Source organism: Carcharodon carcharias, chromosome 10 (genome assembly GCF_017639515.1).
Source record: "Carcharodon carcharias isolate sCarCar2 chromosome 10, sCarCar2.pri, whole genome shotgun sequence".
Taxonomy (NCBI): Eukaryota; Metazoa; Chordata; class Chondrichthyes; order Lamniformes; family Lamnidae; genus Carcharodon; species Carcharodon carcharias.
In genome coordinates, this window is record NC_054476.1 from 151,458,531 (window position 1) to 151,484,712 (window position 26,182).

The following is a 26,182-nucleotide window of genomic DNA, read 5'->3' on the forward strand; positions in this document are numbered from 1 at the left end:
GCAATAAATGCTGGCCTAGCCAGCGATGCCCCACATACCATGAACGAATATTTAAAAAAAAATTAAGAGTAAACGACATTGCTGTGGGTCTGGGTTTATGGGTAGGCCAGACCAGGATGGCAGGTTTCCATCTCTACAAGGCATTAGCGAACCAGATTGGGTTTTATGACTGACAATCACTGACAGCTTCATGGTGACCATTACTGAGACTGGCTTTATGTCCCAGATTTATTTTTATTAATTGAATTTAAATTCCACCAGCTCCTATGGTGGGATTTGAACCTGTGTCCCTAAAACATCGGCCTCAGCCTCTGGATTATTAGTCCAGTAATATTACCACTAGACCACTGTCTCCCTCAAATAGGTTGTTGTGTTACTATAACACATCTTGACATCACTGTATTTTAGTAGAGGCACAATGCGGTAGTGAGCTCTTTTTATTCATCCAAGCCTCTGTTTCCCTGGGAGATGGGTCTGTGCTATAGCAGAAATGGATGGATTAGAGCTGGCTCATCTCATTCACATTCAGGAGGGTAGGCAGCCTGGCTGGTATATAAAATAAAGGTGTGTTTCAGTTGTTCATCCCCTCCTTGCTTCTTACCTTTTGAAAAGGGGAAAAGTGTTTGTGGCTCTTTTTGGTGTTGGTTGATCAGGTTTCCATTTACTAACAGTGCTGATAAAGTCCAGCCATTCACTTAATTAACCCTTCAGTGTCACTTAATTAACCCTTCAGTGTCACTTAATTAACCCTTCAGTGTCACAACGAGCCCAATGATAGGCTTTTAATTCTAACAGGCTCTGCAGGACAGGCATACAGAGCCTTTCAGCTTGGCCTAAATAGCCAAGTGGTTATGGAACTGGGTTTGGAACCCCAAGATCAAGAGTTCAAATCTCACAATGGCAAACTGTGAAACATGTAACTTCATCTGAAACAGATGGAAACAGGTTTGTACTCGAAAGAGTATCAAGAGTTCAAATCTCACAATGGCAAACTATGAAACAATGTAACTTCATCTGAAAAACAGATTGAAGACTAATTTGTGCTCGCTTCGGCAGCACATATACTAAAATTGGAACGATACAGAGAAGATTAGCATGGCCCCTGCGCAAGGATGACACGCAAATTCGTGAAGCGTTCCATATTTTTGGGCTTGGCCTAAATAGCCAAGTGGTTATGGTACTGGGTTTGTAACCCCAAGATCAAGAGTTCAAATCTCACAATGGCAAACTATGAAACAATGTAACTTCATCTGAAACAGATGGAAACAGGTTTACTCAAAAGAGTATCAAGAGTTCAAATCTCACACTGGTAAACTATGAAACAATGTAACTTCATCTGAAACAGATGGAAACAGGTTTGTACTCAAAAGAGTTACAGAGCCTTTCAAAATAAACATGGTGTAGAGTTTGTGGCTTGTGCAGGTACATGAATCCATTTTAACTTTCTAAATTACTTGTGATGAGGTATGCCTGCCTGCCGGTGTGTGTGCATGCACGTGCCTGCCTGTGCGCAGCTTCCTGTGCTCGCACACCTGCCTGCCTGTCTACGCGTATGTGTGTGTGTGCGCGTCTGTGTATGTCTGCTGCCTCTGTGTTTGTGTGTGTCTGTCAGTGGGGCATGCTTGTCACACTCCTGCTTCTGCCTTGTAGATGGTGGATAGGCTTTGGGGAGTCAGGAGGTGAGTTGTTTATTGCAGAATTCCTAGCCTCTGACATGCTCTTGTGGCCACAGTATTTATATGGCTAGCCCAGTTCAGTTTCTGGTCAGTGGTAACTCTGAGGATGTTGATTGTACAGGATTCAACGATGGTACTGTGCTTGAATGTCATAGAGCAATGGTTAGGTTCTCTATTGTTGGAGGTATTAATTGCCTGGCACTTGTGTGGCGTGAACATTACTTGCCATTTGTCAGCCCAAGCCTGGATTTTGTCCAGGTCTTGCTGCATTTGGACATGGACTGCTTCAGTATCTGAGGAGTTGCGAATGGTACTGAACATTGCGCAATCATCAGCGAACATCCCCATTTCTGACCTTATGATGGAAGGAAGGTCATTGATGAAGCAGTTGAAGATGGTTGGGCCGAGGACACTACTCTGAGGAACTCCTGCAGTGATGTCCTGGAGCTGAGACGACTGACCTCCAACAACCACAACCATCTTCCTTTGTGCTAGGTATGAATCCAACCAGTGGAGAGATTTCCCCCTGATTCCCATTGACTCCAGTTTTGCTAGGACTCCTTGATGCCACACCCGGTCAAATGTTGCCTTGATGTCAAGTGCAGTCACTCTCACCTCACCTCGGGAGTTCAGCTCTTTTATCTGTGTTTGAACCAATGAGACCAGGAGCTGAGTAGCCCTGGCGGAACCTAAACTGAGAGCCGGTGAGCAGGTTATTGCTAAGCAAGTGCCGTTTGATAGCATTGTTAATGACCCCTTCCATCACTTCATTGATAATGGAGAGTAGACTGATGGGATTTATCCTGCTTTTTGTGTACAGGACATATCTGGGCAATTTTCCACATAGCTGGGTTGATGCCAGTGTTGTAGCTGTGCTGGAACAGCTTGGCTAGGGGTGTGGCAAGTTCTGGAGCACAAGTCTTCAGCACCATTGCCAGAATATTGTCACCAGATATTAGGTGGAGCTAATCGAATTGGCTGAAGACTGTCATCTGGGACGCTGGGGCCCTCCTGAGGAGGCCAAGATAGATCACCCACTTGGCACTTCTGACTGAAGATTGTTGCGAATGCTTCAGCCTTATCTTTTGCACTGCTGTGCTGGGCTCCCCCATCATTGAGGATGGGGATATTTGTGGAGCCTCCTCCTCCAGTGAATTGTTTAATTGTCCACCACCTTTCATGGCTGGATGTGGCAGGACTGCAGAGCTTAGATCTGATCCATTGGTTATGGAATCACTTAGCTCTGTCTATCACTTGCTGCTTGGCTGTAGCTTCATGAGGTTGACACATTTTTAGGTGTACCTGGCACTGCTCCTGGCATGCCCTCCTGCACCCTTCATTGAATCAGAGTTGACCCCCTGGCTTGGTAGTAATGGTAGAGTGGGAGATATGCTGGGCCATGAGGTTACAGATTGTGTTTGAGTACAATTCTGCTGCTGCTAATGGCCCACAGCATCTCATGGATGCCCAGTCTTGAGCTGTAGATCTGTTCAAAATCTGTCCCATTTAGGTGGTAGTGCCACACAACATGATGGAGGGTATCCTCAATGTGAAGATAGGACTTTGTCTCCACAAGGCCTGTGCGGTCGTCACTCCTACTGATACTGTCATGGACAGATGCATCTGCGACAGGCAAGTTGGTGAGGATGAGGTCAAGTATGTTTTTCCCTCTTGATTCCCTCAGCACTTGCCGCAGACCCAGTCTGGCAGCTATGTCATTTAGAACTCAGCCAGCTCGGTCAGTAGTGGTGCTACCGAGCCACTCTTGGTGATGGACATTGAAGTCCCCCACCCAGAGAACATTCTGCACCTTTGCTGCCCTCAGTGCTTCCTCCAAATGGTGTTCAACATGGAGGAGTATGGATTCATCAGCTGAAGGAGGGTGGTACGTGGTAATCAGCAGGAGATTTCCTCTCCATGTTTGACCTGATGCCAGAAGATCCGGAGTCGATGTTGAAGACAACCAGGGCAACTCCCACCTGACTGTATACCACTGTGCCACCACCTCTGCTGGATCTGTCCTGCCGGTGAGACAGGACATACCCAGGAATGGTGATAGTGGTGTCTGGGACATTATCTGTAAGGTATGATTCCGTGAGGATGACTATGTCAGACTGTTGCTTGACTGGTCTGTGAGACAGCTCTCCCAATTTTGGCAGAAGCCCCCAGATGTTAGTGAGAAGGACTTTGTGAGATAGACAGGGCTGAGTTTGCCGTGTCATTTATGGTGCCTAGGTCGATTCTGGGTAGTCCATCCGGTTTCATTCCTTTTTGACTTGTAGCAGTTTGATACAACTGAGTGGCTTGCTAGGCCATTTCAGAGACATTTAAGAGTCAACCACATTGCTGTGGGTCTGGAGCCATATGTGGCCAGGCCAGATAAGGATGGCAGATTTCCTTCCTTAAAGGGCATCACCTCCTCTGTGTGCCGGTGTGTGCCTGTGTGTGCGTGTGCCTCTGTCTGTATGTGCGTGTGTGCCTGTGTGTGCGTGTGCCTCTGTCTGTATGTGCGTGTGTGCCTGTGTGTGCGTGTGCCTCTGTCTGTATGTGCATGTGTGGCTGTGTATAAGTGTGGTGCGTGTGTGGCTGTATGTGTGGTGTGTGTCGGTATGTGTCTGTATGTGCAGTATGGGTGTGTCTGTGGGTGATGTGTGTCTGTATGTGCATGCACATGTGTTTCTGTGTTGCTCTCTAGATGTGAATGTGCCCACTCACTTAGGGAAAAATTGGCACCTTTTATCTAGCCTGACCTTGCAGACAATGTTTTTAATGTTTGAATCCTAGTTTTGAATCACTTATTAAAAGTTTGTGGGAATCCTCATAGCATCCAATGTGAACAGCTGTGGAACATCAATTAGTCTGCTTTGGTGTTTTTAAAAAATGTTTCAGGATCCACAATAATGTAGCTCAATGAGTATATTCTCTCATACAATCCAATTATAGCTTTTCACTAGTGCTGGGACAATACATCACAGAGCTGAGTGTTTAAGGTACCTGCTCTTCAGTTAACACTGGGGGTCTGACTTGATTATGGGCTTGATGCTTTCCCATTCCAACTGGGGGTGAAAGGGGACTGCGGAGAGGGAATAGAGAGTCATCTATCCCCATCCTGATTGAATAATAACCATCAGAAGGGAATTGGATACATACATCAAAAGAGATTTAGAGAAAACAGCACTCTATCTATCAGGCAGTGCATTCTGAATCAGTGAACAAGAGCCTATCTATCTATCAGGCAGTGCATTCTGAATCAGTGAACAGGAGCCTAACTATCTATCAAGCAGTGCATTCTGAATCAGTGAACAGGAGCCTATCTATCTAACAAGCAGTGCATTCTGAATCAGTGAACAAGAGCCTATATATCTATAAGGCAGTGCATTCTGAATCAGTGAACAAGAGCCTATCTATCTATCAAGCAGTGCATTCTGAATCAGTGAACAAGAGCCTATCTACTATAAGCAGTGCATTCTGAATCAGTGAACAGGAGCCTATCTATCTATAAGGCAGTGCATTCTAAATCAGTGAATAAGATCCTAACTATCTATCAGGCAGTGCATTCTGAATCAGTGAACAAGAGCCTATCTATCTAACAAGCAGTGCATTCTGAATCAGTGAACAGGAGCCTATCTATCAAGCAGTGCATTCTGAATCAGTGAATAAGAGCCTAACTATCTATAAGGCAGTGCATTCGGAATCAGTGAATAAGAGCCTAACTATCTATCAAGCAGTACATTCTGAATCAGTGAACAGGAGCCTATCTATCTATAAGGCAGTGCATTCTAAATCAGTGAATAAGATCCTAACTATCTATCAGGCAGTGCATTCTGAATCAGTGAACAAGAGCCTATCTATCTAACAAGCAGTGCATTCTGAATCAGTGAACAGGAGCCTATCTATCAAGCAGTGCATTCTGAATCAGTGAATAAGAGCCTAACTATCTATAAGGCAGTGCATTCGGAATCAGTGAATAAGAGCCTAACTATCTATCAGGCAGTGCATTCTGAATCAGTGAATAAGAGCCAAACTATCTATAAGGCAGTGCATTCTGAATCAGTGAACAAGAGCCTATCTATCAAGCAGTGCATTCTGAATCAGTGAACAGGAGCCTATCTATCTATAAGGCAGTGCATTCTGAATCAGTGAATAGGAGCCTTTCTATCTATAAGACAGTACATTCTGAATCAGTGAACAAGAGCCTATCTATCTATCAAGCAGTGCATTCTGAATCAGTGATAAGGAGCCTGTCTATCTAAGAAGCAGTGCATTCTGAATCAGTGAACAAGAGCCTATCTATCTATCTATCAAGCAGTGCATTCTGAATCCGTGTGCAAGAGCTTATCTATCTATCAAGCAGTGCATTCTGAATCAGTGAATAAGAGCCTCACTATCTATCAGGCAGTGCATTCTGAATCAGTGAACAGGAGCCTATCTATCTAACAAGCAGTGCATTCTGAATCAGTGAACGAGAGCTTATCTATCTATCAAGCATTGCATTCTGAATCAGTGAACAGTAGCCTATTAGGCAGTGCATTTTGAATCAGTGAACAGGTGCATATCTATCTATCAAGCAGTGCATTCTGAATCAGTGAATAAGAGCCTTACTATCTATCAGGCAGTGCATTCTGAATCAGTGAACAAGAGCCTATCTATCTCTCAAGCACTGCATTCTGAATCAGTGAACAAGAGCCTATCAATCTATAAGGCAGTGCATTCTGAATCAGTGAACAGGAGCCTATCTATCTATCAAACAGTGCATTCTGAATCAGTGAATAAGAGCCTTACTATCTATCAGGCAGTACATTCTGAATCAGTGAACAAGAGCCTATCTATCTAACAAGCAGTGCATTCTGAATCAGTGAACAAAAGCCTATCTATCTAACAAGCAGTGCATTCTGAATCAGTGAACAAGAGCCTATCTATCTATAAGGCAGTACATTCTGAATCAGTAAACAAGAGCCTATCTATCTAACAAGCAGTGCATTCTGAATCAGTGAACAAGAGCCTATCTATCTATAAGGCAGTGCATTCTTAATCAGTGAACAAGAGTCTATCTATCAAGCAGTGCATTCTGAATCAGTGAACAAGAGCCTATCTATCTATCAAGCAGTGCATTCTGAATCAGTGAACAAGAGCCTATCTATCTATAAGGCAGTGCATTCTGAATCAGTGAACAAGAGCCTATCTACCTATAAGCAGTGCATTCTGAATCAGTGAACAGGAGCCTATCTATCTATCAGGCAGTACATTCTGAATCAGTGAACAAGAGCCTATCTATCTATCAAGCAGTGCATTCTGAATCAGTGATAAGGAGCCTGTCTATCTAAGAAGCAGTGCATTCTGAATCAGTGAACAAGAGCCTATCTATCTATAAGGCAGTGCATTCTGTATCTGTGAAAAAGAGCCTATCTATCAAGCAGTGCATTCTGAATCAGTGTGCAAGAGCTTATCTATCTATTAAGCAGTGCATTCTGAATCAGTGAATAAGAGCCTCACTATCTATCAGGCAGTGCATTCTGAATCAGTGAACAGGAGCCTATCTATCTATAAGGCAGTGTATTCTGAATCAGTGAACAAGAGCCTATCTATCTATCATGCAGTGCATTCTGAATCAGTGATAAGGAGCCTGTCTATCTAAGAACCAGTGCATTCTGAATCTGTGAAAAAGAGCTTATCTATCTATCAAGCAGTGCATTCTGAATCAGTGAATAAGAGCCTCACTATCTATCAGGCAGTGCATTCTGAATCAGTGAACAAGAGCTTATCTATCTATCAAGCATTGCATTCTGAATCAGTGAACAGTAGCCTATCTATCTATTAGGCAATGCATTTTGAATCAGTGAACAGGTGCATATCTATGTATCAAGCAGTGCATTCTGAATCAGTGAATAAGAGCCTTACTATCTATCAGGCAGTGCATTCTGAATCAGTGAACAAGAGCCTATCTATCAAGCAGTGCATTCTGAATCAGTGATAAGGAGCCTGTCTATCTAAGAAGCAGTGCATTCTGAATCAGTGAACAAGAGTCTGTCTATCTATCAAGCAGTGCATTCTGAATCAGTGATAAGGAGCCTGTCTATCTAAGAACCAGTGCATTCTGAATCTGTGAAAAAGAGCTTATCTATCTATCAAGCAGTGCATTCTGAATCAGTGAATAAGAGCCTCACTATCTATCAGGCAGTGCATTCTGAATCAGTGAACAAGAGCTTATCTATCTATCAAGCAGTGCATTCTGAATCAGTGTTAAGGAGCCTGTCTATCTAAGAAGCAGTGCATTCTGAATCAGTGAACAAGAATCTGTCTATCTATCAAGCAGTGCATTCTGAATCAGTGAACAAGAGCCTATCTATCTATAAGGCAGTGCATTCTGTATCTGTGAACAAGAGGCTATCTATCTATCAAGCAGTGCATTCTGAATCAGTGAATAAGAGCCTATATATCTATAAGGCAGTGCATTCTGAATCAGTGAACAAGAGCCTATTTATCTATCAAGCAGTGCATTCTGAATCAGTGAACAGGAGCCTATCTATCAAGCAGTGCATTCTGAATCAGTGAATAAGAGCCTAACTATCTATAAGGCAGTGCATTCGGAATCAGTGAATAAGAGCCTAACTATCTATCAGGCAGTGCATTCTGAATCAGTGAATAAGAGCCAAACTATCTATAAGGCAGTGCATTCTGAATCAGTGAACAAGAGCCTATCTATCAAGCAGTGCATTCTGAATCAGTGAACAGGAGCCTATCTATCTATAAGGCAGTGCATTCTGAATCAGTGAATAGGAGCCTTTCTATCTATAAGACAGTACATTCTGAATCAGTGAACAAGAGCCTATCTATCTATCAAGCAGTGCATTCTGAATCAGTGATAAGGAGCCTGTCTATCTAAGAAGCAGTGCATTCTGAATCAGTGAACAAGAGCCTATCTATCTATCTATCAAGCAGTGCATTCTGAATCCGTGTGCAAGAGCTTATCTATCTATCAAGCAGTGCATTCTGAATCAGTGAATAAGAGCCTCACTATCTATCAGGCAGTGCATTCTGAATCAGTGAACAGGAGCCTATCTATCTAACAAGCAGTGCATTCTGAATCAGTGAACGAGAGCTTATCTATCTATCAAGCATTGCATTCTGAATCAGTGAACAGTAGCCTATTAGGCAGTGCATTTTGAATCAGTGAACAGGTGCATATCTATCTATCAAGCAGTGCATTCTGAATCAGTGAATAAGAGCCTTACTATCTATCAGGCAGTGCATTCTGAATCAGTGAACAAGAGCCTATCTATCTCTCAAGCACTGCATTCTGAATCAGTGAACAAGAGCCTATCAATCTATAAGGCAGTGCATTCTGAATCAGTGAACAGGAGCCTATCTATCTATCAAACAGTGCATTCTGAATCAGTGAATAAGAGCCTTACTATCTATCAGGCAGTACATTCTGAATCAGTGAACAAGAGCCTATCTATCTAACAAGCAGTGCATTCTGAATCAGTGAACAAAAGCCTATCTATCTAACAAGCAGTGCATTCTGAATCAGTGAACAAGAGCCTATCTATCTATAAGGCAGTACATTCTGAATCAGTAAACAAGAGCCTATCTATCTAACAAGCAGTGCATTCTGAATCAGTGAACAAGAGCCTATCTATCTATAAGGCAGTGCATTCTTAATCAGTGAACAAGAGTCTATCTATCAAGCAGTGCATTCTGAATCAGTGAACAAGAGCCTATCTATCTATCAAGCAGTGCATTCTGAATCAGTGAACAAGAGCCTATCTATCTATAAGGCAGTGCATTCTGAATCAGTGAACAAGAGCCTATCTACCTATAAGCAGTGCATTCTGAATCAGTGAACAGGAGCCTATCTATCTATCAGGCAGTACATTCTGAATCAGTGAACAAGAGCCTATCTATCTATCAAGCAGTGCATTCTGAATCAGTGATAAGGAGCCTGTCTATCTAAGAAGCAGTGCATTCTGAATCAGTGAACAAGAGCCTATCTATCTATAAGGCAGTGCATTCTGTATCTGTGAAAAAGAGCCTATCTATCAAGCAGTGCATTCTGAATCAGTGTGCAAGAGCTTATCTATCTATTAAGCAGTGCATTCTGAATCAGTGAATAAGAGCCTCACTATCTATCAGGCAGTGCATTCTGAATCAGTGAACAGGAGCCTATCTATCTATAAGGCAGTGTATTCTGAATCAGTGAACAAGAGCCTATCTATCTATCATGCAGTGCATTCTGAATCAGTGATAAGGAGCCTGTCTATCTAAGAACCAGTGCATTCTGAATCTGTGAAAAAGAGCTTATCTATCTATCAAGCAGTGCATTCTGAATCAGTGAATAAGAGCCTCACTATCTATCAGGCAGTGCATTCTGAATCAGTGAACAAGAGCTTATCTATCTATCAAGCATTGCATTCTGAATCAGTGAACAGTAGCCTATCTATCTATTAGGCAATGCATTTTGAATCAGTGAACAGGTGCATATCTATGTATCAAGCAGTGCATTCTGAATCAGTGAATAAGAGCCTTACTATCTATCAGGCAGTGCATTCTGAATCAGTGAACAAGAGCCTATCTATCAAGCAGTGCATTCTGAATCAGTGATAAGGAGCCTGTCTATCTAAGAAGCAGTGCATTCTGAATCAGTGAACAAGAGTCTGTCTATCTATCAAGCAGTGCATTCTGAATCAGTGATAAGGAGCCTGTCTATCTAAGAACCAGTGCATTCTGAATCTGTGAAAAAGAGCTTATCTATCTATCAAGCAGTGCATTCTGAATCAGTGAATAAGAGCCTCACTATCTATCAGGCAGTGCATTCTGAATCAGTGAACAAGAGCTTATCTATCTATCAAGCAGTGCATTCTGAATCAGTGTTAAGGAGCCTGTCTATCTAAGAAGCAGTGCATTCTGAATCAGTGAACAAGAATCTGTCTATCTATCAAGCAGTGCATTCTGAATCAGTGAACAAGAGCCTATCTATCTATAAGGCAGTGCATTCTGTATCTGTGAACAAGAGGCTATCTATCTATCAAGCAGTGCATTCTGAATCAGTGAATAAGAGCCTATATATCTATAAGGCAGTGCATTCTGAATCAGTGAACAAGAGCCTATTTATCTATCAAGCAGTGCATTCTGAATCAGTGAACAAGAGCCTATCTACTATAAGCAGTGCATTCTGAATCAGTGAACAGGAGCCTATCTATCTATCAAGCAGTACATTCTGAATCAGTGAACAGGAGCCTATCTATCTATAAGGCAGTGCATTCTGAATCAGTGAATAAGATCCTAACTATCTATCAGGCAGTGCATTCTGAATCAGTGAACAAGAGCCTATCTATCTAACAAGCAGTGCATTCTGAATCAGTGAACAGGAGCCTATCTATCAAGCAGTGCATTCTGAATCAGTGAATAAGAGCCTAACTATCTATAAGGCAGTGCATTCGGAATCAGTGAATAAGAGCCTAACTATCTATCAGGCAGTGCATTTTGAATCAGTGAATAAGAGCCAAACTATCTATAAGGCAGTGCATTCTGAATCAGTGAACAAGAGCCTATCTATCAAGCAGTGCATTCTGAATCAGTGAACAGGAGCCTATCTATCTATAAGGCAGTGCATTCTGAATCAGTGAATAGGAGCCTTTCTATCTATAAGACAGTACATTCTGAATCAGTGAACAAGAGCCTATCTATCTATCAAGCAGTGCATTCTGAATCAGTGAACAAGAGCCTATCTATCTATAAGGCAGTGCATTCTGTATCTGTGAAAAAGAGCCTATCTATCAAGCAGTGCATTCTGAATCAGTGTGCAAGAGCTTATCTATCTATTAAGCAGTGCATTCTGAATCTGTGAACAAGAGCCTATCTACTTATAAGCAGTGCATTCTGAATCAGTGAACAGGAGCCTATCTATCTATCAGGCAGTACATTCTGAATCAGTGAACAAGAGCCTATCTATCTATCAAGCAGTGCATTCTGAATCAGTGATAAGGAGCCTGTCTATCTAAGAAGCAGTGCATTCTGAATCAGTGAACAAGAGCCTATCTATCTATCAAGCAGTGCATTCTGAATCAGTGAATAAGAGCCTCACTATCTATATGGCAGTGCATTCTGAATCAGTGAACAAGAGCCTATCTATCTATAAGGCAGTGCATTCTGTATCTGTGAAAAAGAGCTTATCTATCTATCAAGCAGTGCATTCTGAATCAGTGAATAAGAGCCTCACTATCTATCAGGCAGTGCATTCTGAATCAGTGAACAGGAGCCTATCTATCTAACAAGAAGTGCATTCTGAATCAGTGAACGAGAGCTTATCTATCTATCAAGCATTGCATTCTGAATCAGTGAACAGTAGCCTATTAGGCAGTGCATTTTGAATCAGTGAACAGGTGCATATCTATCTATCAAGCAGTGCATTCTGAATCAGTGAATAAGAGCCTTACTATCTATCAGGCAGTGCATTCTGAATCAGTGAACAAGAGCCTATCTATCTCTCAAGCACTGCATTCTGAATCAGTGAACAAGAGCCTATCTATCTGTCAAGCAGTGCATTCTGAATCAGTGAATAAGAGCCTTACTATCTATCAGGCAGTACATTCTGAATCAGTGAACAAGAGCCTATCTATCTAACAAGCAGTGCATTCTGAATCAGTGAACAAAAGCCGATCTATCTAACAAGCAGTGCATTCTGAATCAGTGAACAAGAGCCTATCTATCTATAAGGCAGTACATTCTGAATCAGTAAACAAGAGCCTATCTATCTAACAAGCAGTGCATTCTGAATCAGTGAACAAGAGCCTATCTATCTATAAGGCAGTGCATTCTTAATCAGTGAACAAGAGTCTATCTATCAAGCAGTGCATTCTGAATCAGTGAACAAGAGCCTATCTATCTGTCAAGCAGTGCATTCTGAATCAGTGAACAAGAGCCTATCTATCTATAAGGCAGTGCATTCTGAATCAGTGAACAAGAGCCTATCTACCTATAAGCAGTGCATTCTGAATCAGTGAACAGGAGCCTATCTATCTATCAGGCAGTACATTCTGAATCAGTGAACAAGAGCCTATCTATCTATCAAGCAGTGCATTCTGAATCAGTGAACAAGAGCCTATCTATCTATAAGGCAGTGCATTCTGTATCTGTGAAAAAGAGCCTATCTATCAAGCAGTGCATTCTGAATCAGTGTGCAAGAGCTTATCTATCTATTAAGCAGTGCATTCTGAATCAGTGAATAAGAGCCTCACTATCTATCAGGCAGTGCATTCTGAATCAGTGAACAGGAGCCTATCTATCTATAAGGCAGTGCATTCTGAATCAGTGAACAAGAGCCTATCTATCTATCAGGCAGTGCATTCTGAATCAGTGAACAGGAGCCTATCTATCTAACAAGCAGTGCATTCTGAATCAGTAAACAAGAGCCTATCTATCTATAAGGCAGTGCATTCTGAATCTGTGAACAAGAGCCTATCTACCTATAAGCAGTGCATTCTGAATCAGTGAACAGGAGCCTATCTACCTATCAAGCAGTGCATTCTGAATCAGTGATAAGGAGCCTGTCTATCTAAGAAGCAGTGCATTCTGAATCAGTGAACAAGAGCCTATCTATCTATAAGGCAGTGCATTCTGTATCTGTGAAAAAGAGCTTATCTATCTATCAAGCAGTGCATTCTGAATCAGTGAATAAGAGCCTCACTATCTATCAGGCAGTGCATTCTGAATCAGTGAACAGGAGCCTATCTATCTATCAAGCAGTGTATTCTGAATCAGTGAACAAGAGCTTATCTATCCATCAAGCATTGCATTCTGAATCAGTGAACAGTAGCCTATCTATCTATTAGGCAGTGCATTTTGAATCAGTGAACAGGTGCATGTCTATCTATCAAGCAGTGCATTCTGAATCAGTGAATAAGAGCCTCACTATCTATCAGGCAGTGCATTCTGAATCAGTGAACAGGAGCCTATCTATCTATCAGGCAGTACATTCTGAATCAGTGAACAAGAGCCTATCTATCTATCAAGCAGTGCATTCTGAATCAATAATAAGGAGCCTGTCTATCTAAGAAGCAGTGCATTCTGAATCAGTGAACAAGAGCCTATCTATCTATAAGGCAGTGCATTCTGTATCTGTGAACAAGAGCCTATCTATCTATCAAGCAGTGCATTCTGAATCCGTGTGCAAGAGCTTATCTACCTGTCAAGCAGTGCATTCTGAATCAGTGAATAAGAGCCTCACTATCTATCAGGCAGTGCATTCTGAATCAGTGAACAGGAGCCTATCTATCTAACAAGCAGTGCATTCTGAATCAGTGATAAGGAGCCTGTCTATCTAAGAAGCAGTGCATTCTGAATCAGTGAACAAAAGCCTATCTATCTATAAGGCAGTGCATTCTGTATCTGTGAAAAAGAGCCTATCAAGCAGTGCATTCTGAATCAGTGTGCAAGAGCTTATCTATCTATTAAGCAGTGCATTCTGAATCAGTGAATAAGAGCCTCACTATCTATCAGGCAGTGCATTCTGAATCAGTGAACAAGACCCTATCTATCTATAAGGCAGTGCATTCTGAATCAGTAAACAAGAGCCTATCTATCTATAAGGCAGTGCATTCTGAATCTGTGAACAAGAGCCTATCTATCTAAGAAGCAGTGCATTCTGAATCAGTGAACAAGAGCCTATCTATCTATAAGGCAGTGCATTCTGTATCTGTGAAAAAGAGCTTATCTATCTATCAAGCAGTGCATTCTGAATCAGTGTGCAAGAGCTTATCCATCTATCAAGCAGTGCATTCTGAATCAGTGAATAAGAGCCTCACTATCTATCAGGCAGTGCATTCTGAATCAGTGAACAAGAGCTTATCTATCTATCAAGCATTGCATTCTGAATCAGTGAACAGTAGCCTATCTATCTATTAGGCAGTGCATTTTGAATCAGTGAACAGGTGCATATCTATCTATCAAGCAGTGCATTCTGAATCAGTGAATAAGAGCCTTACTATCTATCAAGCAGTGCATTCTGAATCTGTGAACAGGAGCCTATCTATCTAACAAGCAGTGTATTCTGAATCAGTGAACAAGAGCCTATCTATCTATCAGGCAGTGCATTCTGAATCAGTGATAAGGAGCCTGTCTATCTAAGAAGCAGTGCATTCTGAATCAGTGAACAAGAGTCTGTCTGTCTATCAAGCAGTGCATTCTGTATCTGTGAACAAGAGCCTATCTATCCATCAAGCAGTGCATTCTGTATCAGTGTGCAAGAGCCTATCTATCTATCAAGCAGTGCATTCTGAATCAGTGAACAGTAGCCTATCTATTAGGCAGTGCATTTTGAATTAGTGAACAGGTGCATATCTATGTATCAAGCAGTGCATTCTGAATCAGTGAATAAGAGCCTTACTATCTATCAGGCAGTGCGTTCTGAATCAGTGAACAAGAGCCTATCTATCTCTCAAGCAGTGCATTCTGAATCAGTGAACAAGAGCCTATCAATCTATAAGGCAGTGCATTCTGAATCAGTGAACAGGAGCCTATCTATCTAACAAGCAGTGCATTCTGAATCAGTGAACAAAAGCCTATCTATCTATAAGGCAGTACATTCTGAATCAGTAAACAAGAGCCTATCTATCTAACAAGCAGTGCATTCTGAATCAGTGAACAGGAGCCTATCTATCTAACAAGCAGTGAATTCTGAATCAGTGAACAGGAGCCTATCTATCTAACAAGCAGTGAATTCTGAATCAGTGAACAGGAGCCTATTTATCTATCAGGCTCTGCGTTCTGAATCAGTGAACAAGAGTCTATCTATCAAGCAGTGCATTCTGAATCAGTGTGCAAGAGCTTATCTATCTATCAAGCAGTGCATTCTGAATCAGTGAATAAGAGCCTCACTATCTATCAGGCAGTGCATTCTGAATCAGTGAACAGGAGCCTATCTATCTAACAAGCAGTGCATTCTGAATCAGTGAACAAGAGCCTATCTATCTATAAGGCAGTACATTCTGAATCAGTAAACAAGAGCCTATCTATCTATAAGGCAGTGCATTCTGAATCAGTCAATAAGAGCCTCACTATCTATCAGGCAGTGCATTCTGAATCAGTGAACAGGAGCCTATCTATCTATCAAGCAGTGTATTCTGAATCAGTGAACAAGAGCCTATCTACCTATCAAGCAGTGCATTCTGAATCAATGATAAGGAGCCTGTCTATCTAAGAAGCAGTGCATTCTGAATCAGTAAACAAGAGCCTATCTATCTATCTATCAGGCAGTGCATTCTGTATCTGTGAACAAGAGCCTATCTATCTATCAAGCAGTGCATTCTGAATCCGTGTGCAAGAGCTTATCTATCTGTCAAGCAGTGCATTCTGAATCAGTGAATAAGAGACTCACTATCTATCACGCAGTGCATTCTGAATCAGTGAACAGGAGCCTATCTATCTAACAAGCAGTGCATTCTGAATCAGTGATAAGGAGCCTGTCGATCTAAGAAGCAGTGCATTCTGAATCAGTGAACAAGAGCCTACCTATCTATAAGGCAGTGCATTCTGTATCTGTGAAAAAGAGCCTATCTATCAAGCAGTGCATTCTGAATCAGTGTGCAAGAGCTTATCTATCTATTAAGCAGTGCATTCTGAATCAGTGAATAAGAGCCTCACTATCTATCAGGCAGTGCATTCTGAATCAGTGAACAAGAGCCTATCTATCTATAAGGCAGTACATTCTGAATCAGTAAACAAGAGCCTATCTATCTATAAGGCAGTGCATTCTGAATCTGTGAACAAGAGCCTATCTACCTATAAGCAGTGCATTCTGAATCAGTGAACAAGAGCCTATCTATCTATCAAGCAGTGCATTCTGAATCAGTGATAAGGAGCCTGTCTATCTAAGAAGCAGTGCATTCTGTATCTGTGAAAAAGAGCTTATCTATCTATCAAGCAGTGCATTCTGAATCAGTGTGCAAGAGCTTATCTATCTATCAAGCAGTGCATTCTGAATCAGTGAACAAGAGCTTATCTATCTATCAAGCATTGCATTCTGAATCAGTGAACAGTAGCCTATCTATCTATTAGGCAGTGCATTTTGAATCAGTGAACAGGTGCATATCTATGTATCAAGCAGTGCATTCTGAATCAGTGAATAAGAGCCTTACTATCTATCAGGCAGTGTGCATTCTGAATCAGTGAACAAGAGCCTATCTATCTATCAAGCAGTGCATTCTGAATCTGTGAACAGGAGCCTATCTACCTATAAGCAGTGAATTCTGCATCAGTGAACAGGAGCCTATCTATCTATAAGGCAGTACATTCTGAATCAGTAAACAAGAGCCTATCTATCTAACAAGCAGTGCATTCTGAATCAGTGAACAAGAGCCTATCTATCTATAAGGCTGTGCATTCTGAATCAGTGATAAGGAGCCTGTCTATCTAAGAAGCAGTGCATTCTGAATCAGTGAACAACAGCCTATCTATCTATAAGGCAGTGCATTCTGTATCTGTGAACAAGAGCCTATCTATCTAACAAGCAGTGCATTCTGAATCAGTGAACAAAAGCCTATCTATCTTATAAGTAGTGCATTCTGAATCAGTGAACAAAAGCCTATCTATCTATAAGGCAGTACATTCTGAATCAGTAAACAAGAGCCTATCTATCTAACAAGCAGTGCATTCTGAATCAGTGAACAAGAGCCTATCTATCTATAAGGCAGTGCATTTTTAATCAGTGAACAAGAGTCTATCTATCAAGCAGTGCATTCTGAATCAGTGAACAAGAGCCTATCTATCTGTTAAGCAGTGCATTCTGAATCAGTGAACAAGAGCCTATCTATCTATAAGGCAGTACATTCTGAATCAGTAAACAAGAGCCTATCTATCTATAAGGCAGTGCATTCTGAATCTGTGAACAAGAGCCTATCTACCTATAAGCAGTGCATTCTGAATCAGTGAACAGGAGCCTATCTATCTATCAGGCAGTACATTCTGAATCAGTGAACAAGAGCCTATCTATCTATCAAGCAGTGCATTCTGAATCAGTGATAAGGAGCCTGTCTATCTAAGAAGCAGTGCATTCTGAATCAGTGAACAAGAGCCTATCTATCTATAAGGCAGTGCATTCTGTATCTGTGAAAAAGAGCCTATCTATCAAGCAGTGCATCCTGAATCAGTGTGCAAGAGCTTATCTATCTATTACGCAGTGCATTCTGAATCAGTGAATAAGAGCCTCACTATCTATCAGGCAGTGCATTCTGAATCAGTGAACAGGAGCCTATCTATCTAACAAGCAGTGCATTCTGATTCAGTGAATAAGAGCCTATCTATCTATAAGGCAGTACATTCTGAATCAGTAAGCAAGAGCCTATCTATCTATAAGACAGTGCATTCTGAATCTGTGAACAAGAGCCTATCTACTTATAAGCAGTGCATTCTGAATCAGTGAACAGGAGCCTATCTATCTATCAGGCAGTACATTCTGAATCAGTGAACAAGAGCCTATCTATCTATCAAGCAGTGCATTCTGAATCAGTGATAAGGAGCCTGTCTATCTAAGAAGCAGTGCATTCTGAATCAGTGAACAAGAGCCTATCTATCTATCAAGCAGTGCATTCTGAATCAGTGAATAAGAGCCTCACTATCTATATGGCAGTGCATTCTGAATCAGTGAACAAGAGCCTATCAATCTATAAGGCAGTGCATTCTGAATCAGTGAACAGGAGCCTATGTATCTATCAAGCAGTGCATTCTGAATCAATGAACAAGAGCCTATCTATCTGTAAGGCAGCACATTCTGAATCAGTGAACAGGAGCCTTTCTATCATGCAGCGCATCCTGAATCAGTGAACAGTACACTGTTGTTATAGAGTTGATCTTCAGACAATTTTTCTTAATGGAAATATTTATCTTTATTTACAAAACAGCTGCAGCAGCAGCTACTCTTGTGCATCAAACTCCATAACTATAGAAGATCTCTCTTGTAGGGGTTCCCAGTGCTGTTAACACATTGGTTTACACAAATCATGTGATCTTACAACACCAGATTATTCTTAAAGCTCCAGTCCTACGTTTCCCAAAACTATAAATACTACATCCCCTCCCTCTTTAACTTTTCTATACATTTTGTATTTAACGATCTTTATCTCATGGCATTACAAATTTACACAGGCCATGAAATTGCAAGTTCAGTCTTTCAGCTGGTTTTTTAGTCCGTGTTGAACGTCACAGTTCCACGACTTCAGATTCTTTTGTAGGAAACACATTCTGTGGAACCTCATTCACCTCAGATACCTCATTAGGCACAGGCAGTTCAGTATCTTCCACTCTGACAGAGACATCGGGCATGTCTGTCCTTGGCTGAGCAACTTCAACAGGAACCACAAGTTCAGTAATGGTTACAGGTGGAACGATATCTTGTTGGGGTATTTCTCTTTTCCTTAAATGATCCACGTGCTTACGGGTGATCCGGCGCTCCACTTCCAGGTGGTACGACAATGGCCCGGTCACTGAACTCACTTTACCAGGTAACCACTTTGGTTCGAAATTCTTTACATATACTGCTTCTCCAACAGTAAATTGTCACTCACGGCTAAACAAGTCATGAGTCGCTTTTTGGTTCCCTTGACTTTTCTCCACCTTCCCCTCCAAATTGGGAAGTATCAGGCTTAGTCTTGTCCGAAGACGGCACCTCATCAGTAATTCTGTATCTTTTTTCTGGGTATCTTCTTCCTTTTACCACAGAATTTAGTCTTGGCCTTCTTTTTGACTTCACTGTCAGCCAGACTTCTCTCAGATGCAATCTCAGCTTGTCTTAGTTCAATAGTTGAGCTACCCAAGACTTCATTATCCACTTGCATCTTGGAAAGTTTTATGACTTTTGCTTTCAAAGTCTCTTTAGCTTCATTTAGCTGATTCTTCGGCTCTTCTGTCTCCTTCTTGTATCTGTCGGCTTCCTCCTGGAAACTTGAACTTTGCTGAGTCTTCTCTGCCAATCGGTTCTTCAGTTTGTTCAGAGAGGTGTTAAATTCTTCCCATTTCTCTTCATACTTTTCCAGAGGCACAAACTTTGACCTGAAGGATCCTTGTCATGTGTGAAGGTTTTTCAACAGGTTTTCTTTTTCCTTGCGAAGGTTACTCACCTCCTCTTGAACTCTGTCATTCAGCAGAGTCTCCTTGAGTTTCTCCTGCTGTTCTTCCATGTTATTGTTTAAGACAGTCTTCATTTCTTCAGGTTGCTGAATGTTTACACACTCCTTTTTCATCCTGTTGCAGTCCTTGGACTCTCCAGGCTCTTTCTGAAGTACCTTGCCTTGTTCCTTTTTCAACTCAGGAACTCTCCCAGGTTCCTTTTGAAATCTCACTGGCCAGTCGAGGTTAATTTCCCTCAACCAATTTCAACTTAGAAGGCTTGGTCTTTTGCCTTTCAAAACCATCACTGGTAGATGTGCCAATTGGTGTCTATAATGAACAGTTGCTCTGGTGATACCTTTTACTTGAATTATTTTGCCCGTGTACGTTTTCAACTTGGCAGATGTTTGTTCCAAATTTAATTGTTGATCACTTTTTATTTAAATATCTGAAAGTGTGTTCTCCTATTATAGTGGTAGAAGTATCTGTGTCCACTTCCATTTTTAATGGTTTACTATTCAGTTGTACTGTAACAATAATTGGCTCTGTCATCCCAACTTTCATACTGAATAATGAATAAATGTCAGAATTGGCTGTTTCTGGCTCTTCTACGCTATAGACTTCATTGGACTTTGTTTGTTATTTGGAAGCCTGTTTAAATCACACTTTGTACTGCCTCATTATGTGTCAGCTTCTGTGACAAAAATAACATTCCACTTTTTAAAATTGCCAATCACTTGAAGAATGATTGTTTCCATGTCACTGGAAGTTATTTTAGATTTAGTCACTAAGCTGCTTCCTCTCATTTTTCAGTCAGCGGGGGCTGTTTCCCGCTTCACGGCAGAGTCTCGACTTTTCACCTCATTTTCGGCTGACTGTTCCCTCCCGACTAGGAGAACGGCACCATTTTGCGCCCCTTGAATTGCTTGTGAATCCCTCACAGCGCTTTCCATTGCCAGCGCTATTTCTAACGCTTTCTTAAATTCGAGATTCACTGCAGCCAGCAATCTGCGCTGAATAGTATCTTCCTGCACACCATATGTTAAATAATCCCTGAGCATGTCATTCAGGGTTTCACCAAGATCAAAATATTCCGTTAGCTGTTTTAATTTCGCCATGTAAGGAGCAATTGCCTCACTGGGGGCTCTATTTCGTGAATTGAACCTGAACCTCTGCATTGTGACTGAGGGCTTGGGCTGGAAATGTCCCTTAACAAGGTCCTACTAATTCACTGAAAGTCTTTGAATCTGGGACACTGGGGCCCGTCATGCTTCAAATTAAACCAAAGGTCTTGCTTCCATAAATACTTAGGAGAATCGCTCTCTTCTTTTCCTCCTCCCTGATTTTGTTTGCTTGAAAGAAGAACGCAAGATATATATTGAGACCAATCATCAGCGGCTGGATCAAAGGGACTGATTCTGCCAAACTGTGGCATTTCGGATGAGTATATCTTTTGTTTTTAATGAACTTAGATACTCACAATCACTAGATGACTTACAGCAGTGAATCTGATTTATCTGCATCGCCAGTTTGTTATAGAGTTGATCTTCAGACAACTTTTCTCAGTGGAAACATTTGACTTTATTTACAAGACAGCAGCAGCAACTACACATGTGCATCAAACTCCATAACTAAAGAACTCTCTTCTGGGGTTCCCCACAATGTTAACACATTTGTTTACCCAGATCATGTGATCTTACAGCTCAGGATTATTCTTAAAGCTACAGTCCTTTGTTTCCTAAAACTATAATTACTACACCTATCTATCAGGCAGTACATTCTGAATTAGTGAACAGGTGCCTATCTACCAGGCAGTGCATTTTGAATCCTAACCAATCATTTCATTAAAAAAAAGTTGTTCCCTATGTTGCCTCTGATACTTTAGCCAACCAGCTTCAACCTGTGCTCTCAGGTTATTGACCCTTCCACCATTGGGAACGTATTTGCTCCATCATATCCTTCATGATTTTAAACCTTTATCGAATCTTCTCTCTACTTTCTCTGCTCTAAGGAGAACACCCCTAGCTGCTTCACTCAATTTATGGAACTGTAATTTCCCCATCCATGGAACCGTCCTACTAAATCTCTTCTGTACTCTGCCCAAAGCCCCCATGTTCCTTCCTAAAGCGTGCTGCCCAGAGTTGGACATGATTCTCCAGCTGCAGCTGAGCTGGTGTTTTCTCTGGTTTAGCAGAATTTCCTGGCGTTTGTATTCGATGCCCATATTAACTGCATTGTAGTTAATTAGTAAGGGCAGCTCTTGACGATATAAACAGCTTGCACTTAAAAAATGCTTTTAACTGAAGGAGCTCCCTAAGGTACTTTACAAATTGTCAGAAAGGAGGAGTGACTCATTCTTTAGGTGATGGTGGAACACAACCAAGAGACAGACAAGCTCTGGGTAGCCTAGCAGGATCCCAGAGCACTGTTCGAAGGAGAGTAGAATGTCCTGACCAACATTACAGAACACAGGGATATCCAATCAGTTCCATACACTTCTGCTCTATGAACCCCACCCCCACCACTCAATAGCCCTGCAGCCCGAATTCCTTTTCAAGTAAATGTCTGATTTTATTTTGAACCCTAGTATTGATTAACTGGTAACTTATTTTGTTTCTGTTTCAAAAGCTTACTATGCACCAATTGGCTGCCACATTTGACTATTTATAATGTGAAATTGAGTCCTTTGGATTTAGTAACTGCTTTGGGACATTGAGCTCTCCCCTGTTGCACTGTAGGGTGGATGTGGAGGACCAGTTGAGACAACTGTGCGAGTGTCATGTTGGGCACACGCACAATTTCTTTAAAATTGTGATTGTGCATCACCTTGCTTCTGGAGATAGCGATGGAAACCAGCATCTGCGCTGGTCAGCACTGTCTAGAGGCTCCAGTGCATCTTTCAAAGGCAGGAACACAATACAGGTGCAGTTTTTAAAATAAAATGTCGCCTGGGTATTAGTTTCCATTGAGCTATCAATCGTTTCTGCCCTATTGACCGTGGCCTGAAATTGGAAAAAGATTGAAGCTGCATTTTGAGGAATGAGCTTTCATTTGGCTAATGGTCTCATTCTTTAACTGACTCTCCTTTCGTACAATGTGTTCATTTCTGTCCATAGAGACGCCTAACTTTGATACATCCAACAGCTTCCCCTGGATTGCAAGATGACATATCATTATCCACGGTCTGTCTACTGCTGTTCCCTGTATTGCAGGGAAGGAGGGGGGAGATGGGGGGGTGGGGGGAAGGGGGGTGGGGTAGAAATGGCTGGTAGAGAATCAGATGGGAGCAGGGCCGAAGAAATATTAACGGCTGAGGTATTCCAGTCATTTAATGTGTTTCTCAGTTACAATTTAATTATCTATTTTAAATCACCATGTTTTTCTCTCTTTTCCCCCCCACTGTCGCACCCCTCCCCCCAACAATTCCTACCCCCCTCCCCATACAAGCTCCTTTGCCAGTATCAAAATGAATAACCTGTTACATTTCATGCTCTTCTACATGGGCGAGAAAACAAAGCAGCTGGAAACCCCTATACTTGGTGATATTTTCACAATTTCAACCAGCAAGTACGGACAGGACTGTGTGCCCCTGTGGCTGTGATGCTAGCAATGGCAGTGACAACTGATTGACTTCAGTAGGTCATCATATCGTTTTAAAAATAACAGCAACTCACATTTTATTTAGCTCCTTTTTAATGTAACAGAAACATCTTTGTGGTAACTCACAGGGGCGTTAACAAACAGTTGACCTAAAGTTTGGTTGGAGAGGTAGGTTTTAAGGAGTATCTTAAAGGGAGAAAGAGAGATTTGGGAAGGGTGCTGCAAAGCATGGGTTTAGACAGTGAATGGCTGCCAAGGTTGGATAAAATCAGGAATGTGCGAAAGGGTGGAGTTGGAGGGGTGCAGAGATCTTGGAGGGTTGTCACGCTGGCCGAGTCAGGGATGGATGAGGCCATTGGAGGGATTTGAAAACGAGGGTGAAAATGTTAAAATCAGGGCTTTGCCAGACCAGGAGCAAATGTGGGTTAGTGAGTTGGTGCGAGTTAAGACATAGGCAGCAGAGTATTGGATGACCTCAAGTCTATAGAGAGGCAACTAGGAGAACATTAAAGTAATTAATGCAGATGGGAGCAAAGTGGATCTGGCACAAGTATGATAGGCCAATTGACTTCCGTTGGTGTCGAAATTCCTATGACTGTATAAAAATGCTTCAAATGTTTTATAACTACTTTGTGCCTAATGGCCCACTCGAAACTGGATTTTCCAAGGAGTTAAATGCACTTGTGTACAGATGACTCTATCGAAGTGTTGGTATGGCGATGGAAGGTGCTTGTGGGTTGCTGGAATGCTGTCAGAAGGTGATTCTATGGAAGTATTGGCGTTGTGTCAAAGACTACTTCAGTATTTTGTTTATATACAGTGAAGTGGCTCCACTCCACGTGGCTCCAGTCCTGAATCCGACCTTCTTTAGAAAAGAAAATATTTGCTAATTGCTTTTGGTCTCTCCCTAACCTCACCCTTCCAGTCATCTGAGAAATGTCACTTACCGGTTCCCATCAGAACGAATCTTTTAATGCAGTTGAACACGGCTGCTAGGTTAATGGTGCATTTACGTAACTGCATTAGTGGCCCTAATCAGTTCTGTCTAAGTGCAGAGTTGGCAGCTAACCTAATACCAATTTGGAGTAAGATCTCCAGTAGAGAGAACCCCACTCTGATTCACTCAGCCCAATGATTGACAACCAATTTTAACACATACAAGTTTAGTGTAAATGTGCTTTGCATCCACGCTAAGTTTGTAGGCATCAGCTGCAGCACAGCTGGTAATTCTGTCCTGCTTCAGAATCAAGAGAGCCCTAGGTTTAAGCCCCACTCTGGAGACTTGAGCACATAACCCAGCCTGACACACCAGGGCAGCAATGAGAGAATGCTGCCCTGTCAGAGATGCATTCCTGTTGAATCTGATGTTCAACATCTACCCTCCTGGATTGAAGATTTCTTGCATTTAAGGTGCCATATAATTCAGCATTAAAGGTGCCATATAAGGGCAATGTGATGTTGTTGGAGATGTCAAGAGCTCTTTCTGATATTTCCCAAGGAACCAGCGTTTTTTTATATAAAAAGCCAAAGCACCTAAAAGATGAGGGGGATGAGTTGAGCAATTTACCCTTTTTCATTTCTGTGTTCATGTGTATGTATTGAGTTTTGATTTTTGTTCTGGGGTTTAAAACAATTGCTTTCTGTAATGAGTATTGTATTCTGTGATGCCCATGACAACACTGTAGGAGTTTTAAACTCAGCCACATGTTAGAGTAACTATACACATGTGCCTGTTTGTCAGTCAAAAGGCCTATGATTCTGTGGCTGAGTTCCAACACCATGAGACGGTGTGGAGTATGTGTAAGTGGGTGGGTGGGGTGGGGGAAGGAGAACAGGATGATGGATGTGGAATGTTGGTGAGGTTGCTGTGAAATGTTTCTTTAGAAATACTGGCTTGGCAAAGATTCAAAGACTTATCTCAGAAGCCAGAGTTGACTGAACGGAACTTTGTAATAAGAATTACTCTTGAGGAATAGCCTTTCATGTCCACTAAGTGCAAGGTTTGGAGAACGTGGGAAGCAATTTGCTATTTGAGGGTGATCTTATTGTTGTGTCATCAGCTCAAATATGTGGGGAATACATTGCGTTAATGGAATATTTTCAGGGATATCTGGATATGCTCAGGAACCTGGAAACACTCAAGCCAAATGCTTAATTCTTTAACATTGGTGTTTCTAACTGTGTTTTAAGTAAATGAGAACCTTTCTTGGTTTCCTGTCACAAGAATGCTGAGATTTCATATTGATAATTCTTAGCAGAAGATGGGATCCTGAACAAACACGGATTACATGGTATGGTACTGAGTCACCGGATCTCTGGAGAGACTGATAACCTTTAAAAGAACGGAATCTCCACACAGCCAACAGAAAGAAAACCGATGGGCAAGATTTCACTTTTTACAACTTTGACTGTAACAAATCAACCAAAATCAACATGCTGTAAGCCGCCGTTTTAAGTTGCCCATTTTAAGTCATTCCGCTTTAATGTCATGCAGTTAATGGAGTGGCCATTCACACTTAGCGTCAGGAGCTTTGTTTTCATTTCGTTTTGCGTCAACTCTGATGTAGGGTCACGTACCCCAATCGACGCCATTTTGGAGTGGCCTCTCCCACTCTCTGACCCTCCCAGTTACCACCGCGCCTCCTCTTGCTGACCCTCCCGGTTGCTATCCTCCCTCCCTGTCACTGACTGTCTGTCTCTCCAGATTGTGGCTTACCTCCCCAATCCTCCATCTCAAAGCTACTCTCTCTCTCTCTCTCTCTCTCTCTCTCTCTCTCTCCAGGCTGCTCTTCCTGCCTCTTGCTGCT

At 41.8% G+C, this 26,182-nt stretch overlaps 1 protein-coding gene and 1 non-coding gene across 2 annotated transcripts in view; both read left to right on the forward strand.

Moving 5' to 3' along the window:
- Positions 1-26,182, forward strand: part of nxn (nucleoredoxin) — a 229,165-nt gene that overhangs the window by 12,647 nt on the left and 190,336 nt on the right. The gene's annotated exons all lie outside the window — the stretch shown is intronic.
- LOC121283665 lies at positions 1,041-1,147 on the forward strand. Its single transcript, XR_005944314.1, has one exon. It is a non-coding gene; the product is annotated as a U6 spliceosomal RNA (small nuclear RNA).